Genomic DNA, 5,792 nt, shown 5'->3' with positions numbered 1-5,792 from the left:
CTGCACAACATCATTAGACCAAAGCTAGAACTTCATAAGAAACCCAATCTAAGTCTCATTCTTTCAGTTAAGAAATCGGAACTGAGCTCAACCGTAGATAACTCGATCACCACAGAACCACAGAAAACCTTTCTGATGAACATTGAGCTTCTTTCATATAGCAAACACTAGCTAAATTTTGAATCCAAACTAAAGGAGCAAGAACCCCTGTGAAACCTCGAGCCAATTCAAAAACACATCCGGAAAGAGGCCAATCGAAAAGAACTCACGCCAATTCGAAAACAAGAAAGAAACGAGAATCCGGAACTACTCTTCTGCAGGTGAGTAGCAACTTACCTCGTGTTCTTGAACTCACAGCCGGAAGAAAGCTTCTAGGGCTTCGGCGAGCTTGAGATCGCAACTCTTCGGCCGCCCCTTCGAGCCCACGAATTTTCTTCGACAGGAGAGTCCCTATTCTATGAAGAGCTCCCGGGACTTGCCCTTCACCGGCCGCCGGAGAGAAACCCTTTCTTGGCTTCGTCTTCGCCCGAGCACAAAATAGCGCCGCTCGAAGAATCGGGGTCGGGAAAGCTTAGGTCGTGAGAGAGGGAAGGTCGAAGGAATTAGGTCACGGGAGAGAAAAGAATATATCTTAACCCTCTCTTTAACTTGTCCTTTTATAACTAAACTATATTACATGTTCTTATCTATTCACGAAATAGCCGCGGAACAGTTGGTTGGTCGGGTTTTGACCAGGTTAAAGGTTACTGGTTCAAGCCTTGGCTTGGATATTTTTTTATCGAAACTTCTTTCGTTTAGTAAAAATACCAAACGACCTCCAAATATTGCATAAAAATACTCTAAAAATTTCTAAAAAACTCTAGAATTTTTCTAAAGCATTTCTAGATTTTTATAAGGACTTTTAGGACTCCAAATAGTGAAATTTGGGGTGTTACAGGTAAAACACCATTTTTTAAGGAATCACGTAGCTAAGGGTGAAATTGCACTCAACCATGTTGAGTCCAAATCAAACCTAGCTGACATTTTTACAAAACCCTTACCTGAACTTGAGTTCAGTGCACTTAGAAGGCAAATAGGAATGTGTTAGGTAGAATAGGTGTCTCTTTTTACTTAATCATCTTGCTTTTACGTGTTTTTTTAAATTCAAGGAAAAATAGTTTTCAAAATTCCAATTTCTTAGAATTTTCAAAATTTGAACTTAGCCTAAGTTTTCCCTCTAGAAATCATGCTCCCCCTAGATTTAAGCCAGAGCATCTCACAAAAACCTAGGTCTACCTTGTTTGTGCTTATAAAACATAGAATGACGTGAGATGCATAGGGTATAGCCTGGACTCAAGAATGCTTATATTCGTGCATCAATATGAGTCTGGGCGTTAAACACGTAATATACATCAATCAAGTCAAGTTTTCCAGCTAGGCAAATCTAACTGGACCAAATTGACTTAACTTGACTAACTAAGTGAAAGCTGTTGCCCTCTAGGCAATCAGCAAGTAGCTAAAGGTTAGACAGTTGGTAAAGGATACTCAGTTTTCAGGTTAAGCATGTTTGATCTTTAGGGCTCTGATACCTCTTAAAGTAAAACTGGATAATTTGAAATCTATTGAACTTGACTCATGCATGGACTTAAGGACCAACTGACTTTGAATAAATAACCTAAACCAAATTTTTAGCTACTCCACTCCCTCCTTGTCCTAAAATTTAATAAGTATTGTTTAAAATTAAGCTAAGTTTTTTTAACCTAAGCTATAGTTTTCAAAATCCAATACTTGCAAAGAGCTTAGCTAAGTTTCAATTTTTATTTTCAAAATTTTAAAACTTAGCCCACTTTGAGATCTAACTTTGTAAATTCTTGCTTTCCTAAGTAAAGCATAGTTTTGCAAAATTTAACTCATTGATTTCTACTAAGTAAAAAGCGACTTCAAAAATGTTTTATCAAAAATCATTTGGCTCCAAATATTTCTCTAACAAATTTTCAAAATCTAGACAAGTACTTCTCTACGTATAGTTTTACTAGCTTTTCAACTTAGTTAAAGACTGTCAAAAGGTTCCACCTTCTAGTGGTTTTATAATTTTAACTAAGTTTCCAAAGGGCAAACATCATCCTTTAAAATCAACCCTTATTAACTTTTAGATCTTTATTTCACTTAGCTAAAAGGTAAGAAAAGAAAATTATAAAATGTTAAGTGTTATCAAAGTCTTGTTATCCCTCTTTAAATATCGAATGCCTATTATGATTATTTTTAATATATGGCAAAGGGGGAGAGTAGAAAATTCAAATACTCAAATAATTATCAAATTCAAATTCAAAAATGAGAATAGCAAATTCAAATTTAAAATAATGAATAACAAAATATTAAAGGGGGAGTAACAGTTAAGGGGGAGCCTAAACTTGATGCTATACTTTAAATTCATGGAGTTTACTTTAGCAAAATATTCATTGATGCTATGCTTGCTTTAAATGTTTTTATTTGCATCTATTCTTTATTTGATATCTGTTTACTTAACTTTGAATTTGAGTTGCCATAATAAAAAAGGGAGAGATTGTTGGTGTGGGAAGCATCCGACGATTGAACTCATGTTTTGATAATGGCAAAGTGATGTGCGTAGATTATATACTCTTTTATGCATGTTTTTACGCACATTTACATACTTTGAGCATGCTTGATCTATGCATTTTTATACTTCCAGCTTTCCTTTTAGCATATTTACTCTTTTGGTTCGGAGATCTGCTTTTTGTGCATTTTCTGTACACAGGAGTCGAAATTGGTGAAGATTATGCGTCCTCGGACAAGCTTGGAAGGAATTGAAGGGAGAGAGCATCAGGTCGTGTACCACACACGGCCGTGTAGTTTTAACAGGAAGGGAAGAGGACATGGCCGTGTGAATCTCACACGGCCGTGTCTTGATTTGAAGAAATTAGAGCAGATGCCTTACATGGCCGTGTAGATCTACACGGCCGTGTGAGGTTTCCAGAGGCCAAGCAGGTGGTGGCCGTGTGCACCACACGACCGTGTAGCATTTCCAGAGAACAGAAGGGTCCTGGCCGTGTGAGTCACACGGCCATACAGCTTTGGCAGAGAAGGAACTGGACATGGCCGTGTGAATCTCACACAGCCGTGTCATCGGGCCGTGTGGCGCCCGATTTCCTCCTCTATTTAAACCCTCCTCCATGAATTGAAAGGGGATCTCTTCCCCTTTGGGAGAAGGCAAGATTTGGTGGTATCCTCCCATTCTTGGGACGATTTCTGGGCGATTCGAGGGGAGTTCTTGACGATTTCGACTCCGGAGCGAGGATTGGATCCGAAGACGAGGCTTCTTCATAGATAAGTTTTCTCTTTCCCCCTTTTTTTGGTTTCTTGGATTGGGGATTTAAGAAACACTTGTAATCTTTATTTCTTCGGGTATTCTTCCTCGATTCATGGAGTATATCTTGTATTCTAGGATTAAGGGAGTATCTGTATGATGGATTGATGTAATCTCTTATGGATTTGCCAATTTCTTGTTTCAATGACATTGTCTTGCTTGTATCAATTAGATCTTGAATGATTAATGGTGATTTGTGCTTAATTCTTATTCTTGATTGATTGTTTGGATTTCTTGTGGACTTAGTAAAGATAAACTCTCACTCGATCATCCGAGGGATCTACGTGACAGGTGCAAGACCGTGTAAGGACGTTTGAGAGATAATCTTGAAGAGGAAATAGGAATATTCAAGAGAGTAGGATGGATCTTGTGATTAGTTTCTTGTATCTTGATAGATTAATAAGTTGTGGGCCTCTATGTTGGTATCCGAGGAAGGCATAGTAATAGGTGCGCTTCTGTGTAAGGACAACGTAGGTTCACGTCTAATTGATCATATTTAGATACATTTCTCAGTCCTTAGCCGGTTATCTATTGCAAGAGAGAACCGACAACTTTCTACAAGTGTTTGGCAATTGAGGGATAAGAATTGGTGAACCATTTACATTCAAGAAATCTTATAAAGAAACCGAAACTCCTAGAATCTCCCATTATCATAACCCAAAACACTAAACTCTTGTTTGTTGAACTTTAATATTAGATTTGTTTACCTTCACTTTGCATTTGAAACAATTGGATAGTTGTTTAGCTAATTCGCATTGAGGCATTTCTAGTGCTTATTCCAGTCCCTGTGGATACGATAATCTTTTATATTACTTGCGGCATTTCCGTACACTTGCGGAGCGTAACAAGTTTTTGGCGCCGTTGCCGGGGACTGCGCTATAACATTAGGAATTATCAATTGAGTTAGACTAAACATAACATTTGTTTTCCTTTCATATTGCATAGTTGTAACTAATCATTAGATTTCTGTTTTTACTTTCTTGTATAACTTTTACTTCTTGTTAATTCTTTTTGTACAAATTCAATTCTGCATTTTTTTTTCTTTCTTTATTTTTTTTTGAATTGTCATTTGCTATCTTGTTCTTGTGTATGCGAAGATCTAACTTTGCAGGGGAATTCGTTCCTTTTGACCCTGAGATTGACAGAACTTTCCATAAAAGAAGAATTCTGTAAAGGCAAATTGAAGAACAGGAACATTTGAACATGGCGAATAGACCACTCAAGGATTATGCAGCACCTTATTCAAGAGGTTTTTGATCTAGTATTTCAAGACCTTCAGTGGAAGCTAATAACTTTGAGATCAAACCCGCAATTATATCTATGGTGCAGCAGAACCAATTTGGTGGAGGACCTCATGAAGACCCCAATCAACACTTAGAGGTCTTTTATGAAATATGTGGTACCATGAAAATGAATGGAGTTCCTTCAGAAGCAGTAAGATTATTATTATTTGGGTTTTCTTTAAGAGATAGGGCAAAGCAATGGCCGAATTCTTTGGCCCCTAATAGCATCACCACTTGGGAGCAGTGTGAGCAAACAGTTTCTTGATAAATTCTATCCACCAAGCAAAACAGCTCATATGAGGAATTTAATTGCAAGCTTCAAGCATACTGATTCAGAATCTCTTTTTGAAGCATGGGATAGATATAATAGTATGCTCAGACAATGCCCACATCATGGGTTGGAAAGATGGTTAGTGTTGCACACTTTTTATAATGGTATCAACTATCATACCAAAGTGTCCCTTAATTCTGCTGCTGGAGGGGCACTTATGAATAAAAGTTTAGATGAAGCTGAAAAATTATTGACAGTGTAGCACAAAATCATCATCAATGGGCAAATGAAAGAAGTGGTGGCTATTCTTCTGTAAACCCAACAATTAAAGCATCAGGGAAGTTTGATGTAGATGCAGTCACTCTTTTGTCTGCAAAATTGGACGCTCTTACAAAGAAATTTGAGAATATGGGGACTAGTGCTAATATGGTCAATGCTATTAGTACATCTTGTGAAGTATGTGGGAGTTCAGAGCACTCAAATGACTCATGTCCATTGGGAGCTATCACTGCACAAATCAATCAACTGGAACAATGTGATGCAATCATGAGTTACAATCAAAGGCAGAACAAGCCATACTCAAATACTTATAACCCTGGATGGAAGAGCCATCCCAATTTTTCTTACAGAAATAATCAAGATCAAGGACCATCTATGGGGGCAAGACCAAATTTTCAAGCTGGGCAACAAAATTTTCAACATCTATCTTCTCAAGGCTTACCAAAGTCAAATATTGAAAAGATGCTTGAAGAAATTATCTAAAGTCAGAATGAAATGAAGCAAGATTTAGCAAAGCTCATTCAGAGAATGGATAATTCTGAAAAGCATCAAAAGATCCAGGATAGTCAAATTGCCCAACTAGCTTCCTCATCAT

The 5,792-nt window shown here is 37.5% G+C and overlaps 1 non-coding gene across 1 annotated transcript; it reads right to left on the bottom strand.

Annotated features, from left to right (window-relative positions):
* Positions 1–4,941: 4,941 nt before the first annotated feature.
* LOC121988137 lies at positions 4,942–5,047 on the bottom strand. Its single transcript, XR_006113887.1, has one exon. It is a non-coding gene; the product is annotated as a small nucleolar RNA R71 (small nucleolar RNA).
* Positions 5,048–5,792: the final 745 nt, after the last annotated feature.

The sequence above is a fragment of the Zingiber officinale genome, chromosome 5B, assembly GCF_018446385.1.
Source record: "Zingiber officinale cultivar Zhangliang chromosome 5B, Zo_v1.1, whole genome shotgun sequence".
Classification (NCBI taxonomy): domain Eukaryota; kingdom Viridiplantae; phylum Streptophyta; class Magnoliopsida; order Zingiberales; family Zingiberaceae; genus Zingiber; species Zingiber officinale.
The sequence above is the reverse complement of the archived record's forward strand: the minus strand, read 5'-3'. Positions and strand labels throughout refer to the sequence as shown.